At 41.4% G+C, this 12,192-nt stretch overlaps 1 protein-coding gene across 6 annotated transcripts in view; it reads right to left on the bottom strand.

The window, feature by feature from the left end:
* Nucleotides 1-12,192, bottom strand: part of LOC138839041 (SERTA domain-containing protein 2-like) — a 117,016-nt gene that overhangs the window by 22,553 nt on the left and 82,271 nt on the right. The gene's annotated exons all lie outside the window — the stretch shown is intronic.

Below are 12,192 nucleotides of genomic sequence, written 5' to 3'. Positions count from 1 at the left end.
CGGCGGCGGCGGCGGCGGCGAGGAGGAAGCGGGCGGCAGGCGGCGGGGGCGCCCCGAGCGAGCAGCAGCTCCAGCTCCAGCACTCGCCGTGCAGGAGTGACGTGCGGCCCGCGAGCCTCCCGCGAGCTCCGGCCCGGCCCGCCGGCCCCGCCCACCGGCCCCGCCCCCCGCCGGCCCCGCCCTCCGGCCCCGCCCCTGGCCCGCCGGCCCCGCCCCGGCCCGGCCACCCCCACCCCCACCCCACCTCCCTCCCCCGCGGCGATCCCGAGGGGCGAGATAAACGCCGGGCCCCGCCGCGGCCGTGGAGGCGCAGGAAGGGGCCGGCGGAGCGCCAGGCGCCGCCCCGAGCTCACCCGCGGGCCAGCGCGCGCGTCCGTGCAAGGCTCGGTGGGGAAGCCGCTCGGAGGGGGGGAGAGAGGAGCGAGGCCCCGGCCGGCCCAGCGCCACTAACCCCGCACTCGGGGGAGCAGGCAAACGAGGCGCTGGTGACAAAGGCGGCGGCGGCGGCGGCGGCGCGCGCGAACGGCCCGCGGAGTCGCGCGACCGCAAATATGACAAGCATCTGAGCTATTCGGCAACTCGGGGCGGTCAGCGGGGCGGGCAGGGTCCCCGCAGGGCCGGGGGCGGGGGATCCCCCGAGGGCCCGGTCCTCCCGTCCCAGTGGCGGCGTGGGGGCTCCAGCCGGAGCTGCCCTCTCCGCGCCACACTCCCAAACGGATCACTTTCGGAGCCGGCCGGAGCCCAGGAGGGGCTTGGGTGGCCCAGTGAGCCAGGAGCAGAGCCGGCCGCCGGGCGCCGGGCGCCGGGCGCGGAGACGCCCACAGCCCACAGGCTTCGCGCCGCCGGGCCCGTCCCTCCCTCGGCCAGGCTGAGGCTCTCAGCTCCTCACGGGAAGCAGGAGGATTTATACAGTGTGCAGGCAGCGTGAGTGTCTGAACGGTTTGAATTTAAGAGCACTAGGAAAAGAGGCCAGGAGACAACTCAACTGCAAAACTCAGGGTTAGAATTACAGGTAGCTTCCGTGCAGAGATAGTACCAAAGTAATTCAGGCACCTTCAAGTTTTGGCTGGCACCCCAATCAATAATTTCTTCCTAGATTACCGCTTAATGCTCAACTCTGATGGTTGTATTTAAGGCTAATAAAGCTTTAAGACCCAACATAAAGGTGATTATTAGTCGTTAATACAAAGACAAATTTAGACCTATTCAAGCTTATGTAATGATTTATCAATCAAATTGGTGATCTTACTGAAATTAAACTTGGACTGAAATGGTAGAGGAGACCGTGCCTAAACTGCATCTTTTAGGGAAATAGAAAAAAAAGGTTTTTTTTTAACCAAACCTTCAACAGATGTTTCCTTAAATATGATCAATGCCAAAAGTTAGTTATTTGTGGACATCTTTGGAAAGATTCATTATAACACAGCAAGACCCTCTGCAGGTCTTGTAGAATCTGTGCCTGAATGGCACAGTATTCAGACATTGTTCCAGGGAACCAAGATACTTCTTAGCTACAGAGTTCTGTATTTCAGAGACGACACAGTTTCCTAACCACCCACTCATTTATACTTTCAGTGCTCACTTTAAGGAAAAGCCATTGAAAATAGAAGCTACAATAATCTTTTTCCTGTGATATCTTTGTAGGAGGCCAGAGGCATTAACTCTGTTGAATTTAAAATGAATTTTACTGCTATTCATGAATTTGAGTTAGCAGAAAGACTTGCAGAATTTTTATGATACTTGAATATTTTCTAGAAAATGGCTCACCAAATGCAGTATTCCTATACAAAACAACTAAAATCAGTGTGGCATTGTGTATGTGTGTGTGCGTGCGTCTTTAGCGTGGACACCCAATTTACTGAAGTTTTTTTTTTTTTTTTCCAGGGCTGAGGACCGAACCCAGGGCCTTGCGCTGCAGGCAGACGCCCTTCTGCTGGGCTAAACCCCCAGCCCCTCACTGAAGTTTATATGCATGCTCAAAAGGTTTGAGTTCTTAGGAAAGCAACCTGAGTCCTCGTTTTCCAACCCTGCAATATCTTATCAATTCACATGTTACATACAACTCTTACATCTCCCACTTTTAGAATCTGGCATCTTGGACCCAGAAGTCAAAGTATGAAGTAGTAGCTTCAACAGCTGTAGTCCAACACCAGGTGGCTAACTTTCCCCTCCTCCTCCTCTTCCAGACTGAGTCACACATAGGCCAGCACAGCAATCCTGCTCAGCCCTGGAAATTCAAGTCTATGAATATAAAGAAAGGCCCTCCCTGTACTTTCAAAATCATGCAGAGGTATGATTAAAAAAAAAAAAAGGAAAGAAGGAAGGAAGGGAAGGAGGGAGGGAAGAAAGGAAGTTACTTACCAACAAGAGATGCTTAGTAAGTAAATGTGATTTTTCACTCTCTGGGACATTTTAAGACCCATTTAAAATAATCTTACTCTCAGAGATTTTCATACAGAATTTACAGTTGCTCCTCAATTTCACAGAACTTTAGAATGGTTATAAGAAATTGGGCCAGTCATTGACATTTAACTATGATATACACAAAATTTTAACAACATTCATGAACCTAATTTCAGAGAGGCCCTTCTTAGTATCATGTGGTAGGGTCTGGGTACCAGCCTACACATCATTGCTCCTCTGTGTAACTTGCAAACTAGTGCAATATAACAACACTAACTAAAGGCCATGTTTAACATCTAATTAGCATATGCCAAATAAACAAGGTACAAGCTAGATACATAAACTAATAAAGACTTATTTTGTGTGTGTGCTAGATTGACAGTGTAGGCCCATGTTGGCAAGTACTCTTACCTCTGAGCTATGCTCCTAGCCCAAGAAACAAAGACTTTAAAATAGGTTTCAAAACCTTTAAGGATTTTGTTTTTGCCTTCATTAAATCCTGTATTTCACTCTCCACGTGAAATTCCAGTAATAATTATCCATTTATACCTTTCAAATATTGGTCTTGTTTTTATGGTAAAAAAGATAAATGTTTCAGTTATTAATACAAATTGTATACAACCAAAGGAACTAAATAATCTTTCATGGAAAATACAAAGTCCTGGGGCTGGGAAGGTGGCTCAGTGGTACAGCGCTTGCCTTGCATGCATGAGGGTTCGATTCCTCAGCACCACATAAGCAAAAAGAAAAAATCTGGAAGTGGTGCTGTGGCTCAAGTGGTAGAGTGCTACACTTGAGCTGAAGAGCTGAAGGACAGTGCCCAGGCCCAGAGTTCAGGCCCCATGACCAGATCCCCCCCACCCCCCAAAAAAAAGAAAATACAAAATCATACGACCATAACTGTAGGTTTTCTGTAATTGAAAACTTGGGAATAGATTTTCAGAATAAATTTCTGGAGGTCACATCATCTGAATCTCAAGGAGTTCATGCAGATGATTTTGAGAACTTTTAATCTCTCAAAGATGGCACAGGCAATTCTACCTTTCTAAAGCTTGCCATTTTGTTACTGAACTATTTATTGTGTGATGACCACTTCCTAGATTTCAAAGGAGTTTTAATCTTCAGTTAGAAATAGGCCTTTTTCTCTTTTGAAAAAAAAGTGACAATATTTAAATTTTAGTTTTCTGTTTTTGAGAAAAGGTCTCCTACGTAGCCTAGGATAGCCTCAAATTTGTAATCCTCCTGGTTCACCCTCCTAAGTGCTTGGATTTTTCTAACATTTTTCATCAGTCCCTCTAACCCTTACTAGAGAAGATGGCTTCTCTTGGCCATTAGCTTCTTCCTATACCATTTGCTACTACTGATATAGAAATCTTCAAAAACATGTGAAGAAACTGAGCACAATAGTGCATACCTGGAATCCTGGCATTCAGAAGGCTGAGGCCGGAGGATCATCAGTGGATTGAAGGATAGTGTGGTCTACAGACAGAATTCCAGGCCAGTCTAGGCTACACTCTGAAACCTTGTGTTAAATCAAACAAAGTTTGTTCGTTCTTTCCTTCCTCCTTCCTTCTTTCCTTCCTTCCTTCCTTCTTTTTCTTTCTTTCTTTTCTTTTTTTGTGCTTGAAGAATTGAGGCTTGAATTCAGGGCCTAGGCATTGTCCCTTAGCTATTCTGCTCAAGGCTGGTACTCTACTACTGGAACCAGAGCTCTACTTGTTTTGTTTTGTTTTTGTTTTTTGTCTTGTTTTTGTTTTTGGTGGTTAACTGGAGATAACAGTTTCAGGGACTAGTTTCTTACAAGGCGGCTTTGAACCCTGATCCTCAGAGCTCAGCCTCCTGAGTAGCTAGCATTACAGGTGTGAGCCACGGACATCTGGCTGATGTCCACTGAAATGTGAACACCTTTCTTGGAGGCTTCACTAATTCCCATGTTCCCTTCCTGCTAGGACACTATTCCACCAGGACTTGAGGGTATTTTTCAGAAACATTTGTAACACAGTATTACTTGCTACTTTCCACACATTGGCACTGTAATACAGAAAGGAGACTATAAACCATCTGCAGTTATTTGAGGGGGTCATAACTTCTTAGAACAATCAGCACTCTGACTTCCACAGGAAATCCAACAAATGTTAGAATTGCACAGCCTCTAGACCATTTTTGTCCCTGAGAATCAACAGAGTCCTGGACTAGGAGTGTGACAATCATGTACAAATCTTGTTTCTAAACTATAATTAATCTTTGACTTTTTAGTTTCCTAACCTCTAGTGTCACAGACATTAGATCAGCACAGATTCTGCTGGTAGAAGGTCAGGGTTGTTGAATCTGGCAATTTTGGGTTTAGCTCTTTGGCCACAGCCAGGAGGCTGAATCAGAACCTCAGCACTACTGAGCCTTGCTTCTGCACCTGGCAAAAGGACTTTGTTAGAGATTCCTAGAGCCTTTTCTAGGAGTCTCTAAAAAGGTGATTTCACTCTGACTACCCTCAGGGAGGAGTCTTAGGGCTTAAATGAGACACAGTGCTTTGTAACCGGCTCAGTTTGTCTGAAACGTAATTCTAAATGAAAGGATTAAAAATGCAATGGTAATGTGCTGTCTTCAATAGGATGTTTCTTGAATTTCTTTTCAGGTTCACAGATGGATTTGAACAGTTCTACCCGTGCTACCCATTATGATTCAAGGCATCTGACTGTGCTGTCTGGAAGGCCAGGCAGCATGACAATTTCCAAGGCCCTCTATGGACCTGCTTGTCCACTCTTCATAACACTGTCCCTGAATCACAGGCAGGGCAGGTGCTGCTTCCTAATCTCAACCTAAGAGGCCCTAAGAAGAATCTGCCATCTGAATTCCTCATTTCAACAAGCCAGTTCCTAAAGATAAAGAAATCCAGAGGCTGCACAGTCTAACCTTCACCCAACTCCCTTGAGAAGCCAAGAATGCTGAGTGACTTGAGAAGACCATGAATTCCCTAAGATGAATAGACAGTTTAGGAGTCAGTGTGTAGGAAGCACAGGACCAAGCTGCTGCACTGGGAAGTGCACCCCACTAAGTTCCATCTCTGTAGACAACAAGTCTTTCTAAACAAACAAAACCCTGAACTCTGCTTGCCTTTAACCTTCTTTTAACTCACCCAAATGAACAAATTTCAACAACCACAAAAAAAGGAAGGCAAGAAGGAAAGAAGAAAGAGAAAAAAAGAAAAAGGAAGGAAGAAAAAAGAGAAAGAAAAAAAGAAAAATGGAGAGACTCATCATACTTTCCTGGCTTCTAATAGGATTCGTAAGGTGTCCTCACACCTCCAGAACAGTACATGGCTCATAAACTGTCATTAAGAACTCACTCAACAAGTACTGGAAGAATGAATGAGGAAATTAAGGAATGGTGACCCAACTCATACCAGCTTCATGAACTTAAGGGGTTAATCTTTCCTGCTAGAATTTTCCTTGTGTTGCACACACATGCACACATAAATAACTGTGCACGTATAAGTAGTATTTTGGGACTTCCATAATTAGATCACTAGGAATATAATATTACAATTAAAACTGGTTTTTAGCATTTCTAAAATACGCCATTTCAGTTTAACATAGTGACAAGGACTAAGAAAAACTCACAAAGCACAAACTTTAAAAAGTTAATTTGAACAGCCTCACTACTGAGGACATGACCCTGTAGACAAACACCAAATTATTGTTATAATTCCACCATTCTATACTCTTCAACTTACTCAGAGAATGAAAAACTTGAATTAAATTACATTTTAAAATACAGCTTTTGGCTAGGGATGTAACTTAGTGGTAGACACCTTGCCTAGAATGCACAGGCCCTAGCACCACAAGAGAGTGTGTGTGTTTGATTTTATGAGTAAAATCAGCTAGCAGAGGCTGGAGAAAAACCATTCGGACCTTACCTGAATGATACAAATGACCATGTATTTTTATCACTTTCATGCCCTTGTGGTCATGGAATACAAATATATGCCAATTATCAAAATGCTATGAATACAAAATTATCAACCAATATACATTTTTAGAAAAACCTACCTAAGTGATGATAGAAAAGTATTTTTCCCCCAAAACACTACTCTAATGCCAAATGTGCAAATTTATATGACTGGCTAGACTAAATTACATTTTCTGCTACACATATTCTCTTATTCATAGTAGCAACCATCTAGGATGCTGTGTCTGCAAACCACCTATCAAAATTGAGTGTGATGGGGTGTGGTTTTAATCCTAGGAGGCTAAGGTAGGGGATTCTCTTGAGACCAGAAGTTACAGAATGCATGGGCAATATAGCAAGACCATGGCCCAACCAAACTAAAACCAAAACTAAACAAAACAAAAACCACCTAAGAACAAACAGAACAAAAACCACCTATGAGCAAAGAGGACTTTTGAGAGAAGTATGATGAATTTTGTAATATTTATAAATACATTCAAACCAATATTTGAAACTCTGGCTATAAAATTTCTACTTTGTAAAATTAACAAAAATTGAAGACTTTGTGTAGGTATGCCAGTTTACTCCATGAGGTGCCTCCCTCCCTCCCTTCCTCCGTCACCCCCTCTCTCTCCTCTCTCTCTCCTTTCTCTGTCTCTGTCTCTTTCTCTCTCTCTTTTTCCCTCCCCTTGCCACCCTGCAATGCTGGGGATTGAACTAGCCTTGCACACTATAGGCAAGTGTTCTACCACTGAGTTACATCCAAGAACAATATTCTTTTTTCTTCTAATCCCCATTGTAGAATAGTTGTATAAACCCTATTGTCAGAGTGAGTATGTTTTCAAACTACCCAAAAGTTCAGTAATAATCTCTTGTTTTAAGTTGGAAAATACTTTTAACTTAAAATAATCTTTTATATTTAGAGTTTTAGAAATGTAGAGTGAAGTCCATTAGGAAGAAACTAAAGCAAACAGCTCAGATAGACGCCAACACCACGTTAGGGTCATGTGTGTAACTAGTCACTGATTTTTTAAAACATGCTTTTAATAGTTTGCATCAAAACTATTTTCTTAAGAGAAGTCTTGTTTATGTTTATGCTATATGAAACTCCTTAAATGGGAAATTATCAGAGAAACTGGCTTTCAGGAGAAATTAGTAGTGTGAATGATCTATATGCAACTTCCCTTTTTAAAAAGAGAAGTTGAATCTGTGATACCAAATTTAGAAAGGAGAGTAGATAGCAGCAAATACCCCAAGAATATCATTGGCAACACTGACGCCCACTACTGCTCTGCTATGATCGTGCATTTGCCCAATAAAACATTTATTTAGTCATCCTAAAGATGCTTCATAGAAAAAAAATACACATCTGAAAGAGGCACAGAAAGTTAAAAAATCTCACTTTAAAAAGTATCTGATTCAGCCAGGCGTGGGGGTAAAATCCTCATAAGGAGCAGATTGGACCAGAAGGATCCTGAATTTGAAGCTAGCCTGGGCTACAAACTGAAACATTGTCTCAAAAAAGGGATTGTCTACTAAACTGACCTGGATGCAGAAAAGCCCAGTATGGGGAGATTAAAAAAAAAAAAGAAAAGAAAAGAAAAAAAGAAAACCTTTTGTGGGACTAATCTTGGCAATTTCAACACCATTTTATGTTTCTGTTTAATTTATTTAAGGAATTAAAGCCAAAATTATGTAAGGTGAAAAAAATCTTAATCAGACATACATTGTAATTAATCCACTTTGATTTGTTATCATGCTTGACATCATGCTTTGCTTTTTAGTTTTAATGAGAAAAATTAAAAGCCATGGGATAAAGATTCCAGGATTATTAACTGTTACAGTATGGCTAAAAATGAAAAGTGAGAGCATAACTTTACGTTTACCAGAGAAGAAGATCAGTATTAATGGAGCACTATACCCTTACATGGACAAGAATACTTTGTCTTATTAAACAACAATTTTCCCATAGACTCATCAATATAATACATGTAGTTCCAATTATGTGGCTGGTAGTGGAGGTCAATGGTAGATCACGTCTCATATGTGTGAGGCCTCAATCCCCAGCAAAACACACACACACACACACACACAATTTTTTAATGCATGTTTTCTGAAATTTATTCTTCCTTAATGTTGAGTACAAAATCGGAGGCAATGCTTTTAGAGACAAATATATAAAAACTAAAATTAAAAGTAACAATATAAAGTGGACCCTGATACAAGAAAAGCTACTAGCCAGGCACCGGTGGCTCATGCCTGTTATCAGAAGGCTGAGATCTGAGGATCACGGTTCAAAGCCAGCCCGGGCAGGAAAGTCCGTGAGACTCCAATAAACCACCAGAAAACTGAAGTGACGCCATGGCTCAAGTGGTAGAGCGCTCTCCTTGAGCTGAAGAGCTGAGGGACAGCGCCCAGGCCCAGAGTTCAAGCCCCATGACTGACCAAAAAAAAAAAAAAAAAAAATAGAAGAAAAGAAAAGCTACTAATGCTACAAAAAGCAAAATCCTACAATAAATCCAAACAAAAAAGCAGAATGAGCCTTTGGTAGCTTTCAATAACAAACCCCAAAACTATTTAGCTCATTATTAAATTCATGTACTGTAATAGCATCTAAATGTGAATGTTGAATCAAATTTATAAGAACAGAAATGAATCTAAAATAGAGTCAGAGGGCAAAGTATCATATTTTTTTTTAAATCTCAAGTTTATGGAAGTTGGCAAACTAATGTTAAAACTAATCTGGAATATAAAAGGCCACTGATAGCTATAATACAATTAACGATCAAAACAGAGGGTGTTATATCAAATAGCAAAGTGGTTATAAAGCTCTAGTAATTAAAAGAGAGATGTTGGTATAGACTTCAGACCAGTGAAAAAGAATAATCCATTCAAGATAAACTGTTTTAGAAACAGCTCAGGGTAACCTAGTTATCTGCATAAAAATTAAATTGGTGTCTAATATTACCAACAACTATTTCAGGTGGACTAGAATCTAAATACATAAAACAAAACTTGAAAAGTTTTAGGAGAGAATGTAGGAAAATAGGTTTATGACTTCAGGATAAGTAATGCATGCTATGGTTTGTCTTCTTTTTTTTTTTTTTTTTTTTATGGTTTGTCTTCTCAGACTCACTTTCTCCTTGCCTCTGCCTTACACCAAACCTTGAAATGTGGACAAGTTTCTAGGTCCATTCAAGTCCTTTGCTAACTATCTTGCAATAGAATGAAGTCAATGAAGGCAGCAGCAGATCTGTGATTCAGAACACGGAGAGACTCCTACTTCTGGCACCATCCAGTAGTACCCAACCTTGGACAGCCACATCTTCTGACACATGGCCCCTCCTCCAGGATGCCAACTCCCACTGGATTTGCTGGGTTGACCCCAGCAGCAGTATTTCCTCCCCTATCTCCTTCAGTCATAAAGACAGTAACAGCCTACTGTGCTAGTTCCTTGCCTTGATTTTTGTCCTATTTCTGCAAAGGTCCCTCCTTAAAGTCTCTTTACTTGAATTGAGTGCAATTCTGCTTTCTACAGAAACAGTATTAATGCTGAGTACAAAATCTGAGACAATGCTTTTAGAGACAAATATATAAAAACTAAAATCTAAAAATAATTATACAGATTAAAGTATTAAGAAACAAGATACTTAAAGCATAAACTATAAAGAAAAAGATCAATAACTTTGATTATATTAAAAATTAAGCACCTATTAAACAAGTTCAAGGCAAGCTAAAGATCATCAAATGTAACACAAATATTACACATGTTTCACTGAATCAAAACAATATTAGGATTAGTAAGTAATTCCTAGGAGTTAACATTTAGAAAGACACAAGGAAAATGAAGACACAATAGAAAAAAGGACAAAAGAGGCAACAAATGTCTAATAAATGGGAAAAGATACTTCATCAGTAGAACAAGACAAATTATAAAGATACTTCATAGCTATCAAAACTACAGTTTGCCGGGTGCCAGTGAAACCCTAGCTACTCAGGAGCCTGAGATCTGAGGATCACAGTTCAAAGCCAGACCGGGCAGGAAAGTCTGTGAGACTCTTATCTCCAATAAACCACTAGAAAACGAGAAGTGGCACTGTGGCTCAAGCGGTAGAGTGCTAGCCTTGAGCTGAAGAGCTGAGTGATAGCGCCCACACCCAGAGTTCAAGCCCCACGGCCAAAAAAAAAACCACCAAAAAACTACAGTTTGACAATTCATGAGAATGCAGATTTTAAAAATGAACTCTCTTAACTTATTGATGTACAATGGTATAGCTACCTTGAAGATAATTTGGCATGTTCTAGTAAAAAGCTGGAGATGCTGAGATCCTTACCCATATATATTTAGTCTTTCTCTACTGGGGTTCCATAAGAAAATAAGCCCTGCAGAAATGATTCAGGAATGACTCCAGTTCTCCCAAGGGGGGTTTTAACCAGTGGTGTGCTTTTATCAGCAAGTGGGGGTAGAGAACAAAGCTCTTACTTGTTGGCATCTGCTGATTTCTGAGGTGTAAATATCCACCATCATGGTTCATTCTCAACCTTCCTAAAGGAACTTAAAAATTAGGAAGATACTCCACATCATCTTTTTTAGGAGCTGCAATCAGTTTAGTACCAGCCCATTTGAACTCTTATGGTCCATGTCTACTCATGGAGAGAAGAATATTTGTGGCAGTAAAAATTAGAAGAAACATTAGGATTGACAAAGTTGAAAGCAAATTGACACACTTGAAAATATAGTGGTTAAAAAGAACTAAAGACACATACCAACATAGTCAAGTACTAAATAAAAATATACACACACATACAAATATATAATAAAGTATCACTTATGAGAGATACTTTGAAACATGCAAAATACTGCTACATATTGCCTACAGGTCCGTATGTGAACAATGACAAAAAATATTTAAGATAATAAAGTTCACAAAAGTGGCAACCTCAGGCAAAGAGGGTAATGGAATCAGGGAAATGTAGTGCACCTTCTGTTTTATCTAGAGTTTAACACGACCCCTACCTCACCCCTGATCCCACCCCAGATACTAGAGTGGAAACTCAGAGCACTGGCTACGTAGGTGTTCTACCATTTGAGCTATATCCCCAGGCCTTTTCACTTTCACTTATTTTTCAAATAGGGTTAGTTGTTTATGTCAGAGCTACTCTGAACTGCAGTATCCCTATCTATGTATCTTATGTAACTGGGATCACAGGTACACACCACCATGCCCTTTTGCTGTGGTTGTTTTTGTTTGTAATTGATTGAGATGGGATTTCGTAAACCTTCTTCTTAAGGCTGGTCTTGAACTGTAATCCTCTAAATCTCAGCATCCCAAGTAAACAGGATTATAAGCATGAGCCAGTTTTCTGGCTTTAGCTTTTTGTTGTCATTGGTGGTGGTTGTGGGTCTTTGAACTCTGTCCCTGAGACTTTTTTTTGGGTCCGGCCGTGAGGCCTGAACTCTGGGCCTGGGCGCTGTCCCTCAGCTCTTCAGCACAAGGCTCGTGCTCTACCACTTGAGTCACAGTGCCACTTCCGGCTTTTTTTTGCTTATGTGGTGCTGAGGAATCGAACCCAGTGCCTCAGGCATGCAAGGCAAGCACTCTACCACTGAGCCATCTTCCCAGCTCCCCTGAGCCTTTTTGTGCTCAAGGCTAGCACTCTACCACTTGAGCCACAGAGCCACTTCTGGTTTTTGGATGGTTAACTGAAGATAAGAGTCTCATGGAGACTTTTCTGCCTGGGCTAGCTTCAAATTGTGATCCTCAGATCTCAGCCTCCTGAGTAACTAGGATTACAGGTATGAGCCTGGCATCAAAAACAAATACATTGTAATAAATAATTTAA

The sequence above is a fragment of the Dipodomys merriami genome, unplaced genomic scaffold (assembly GCF_024711535.1).
Source record: "Dipodomys merriami isolate MVZ:Mamm:240054 unplaced genomic scaffold, mDipMer1.0.p SCAF_290, whole genome shotgun sequence".
Classification (NCBI taxonomy): Eukaryota; Metazoa; Chordata; class Mammalia; order Rodentia; family Heteromyidae; genus Dipodomys; species Dipodomys merriami.
Note: the sequence above shows the minus strand (reverse complement) of the source record. Positions and strands in the feature narration are given on the sequence as shown.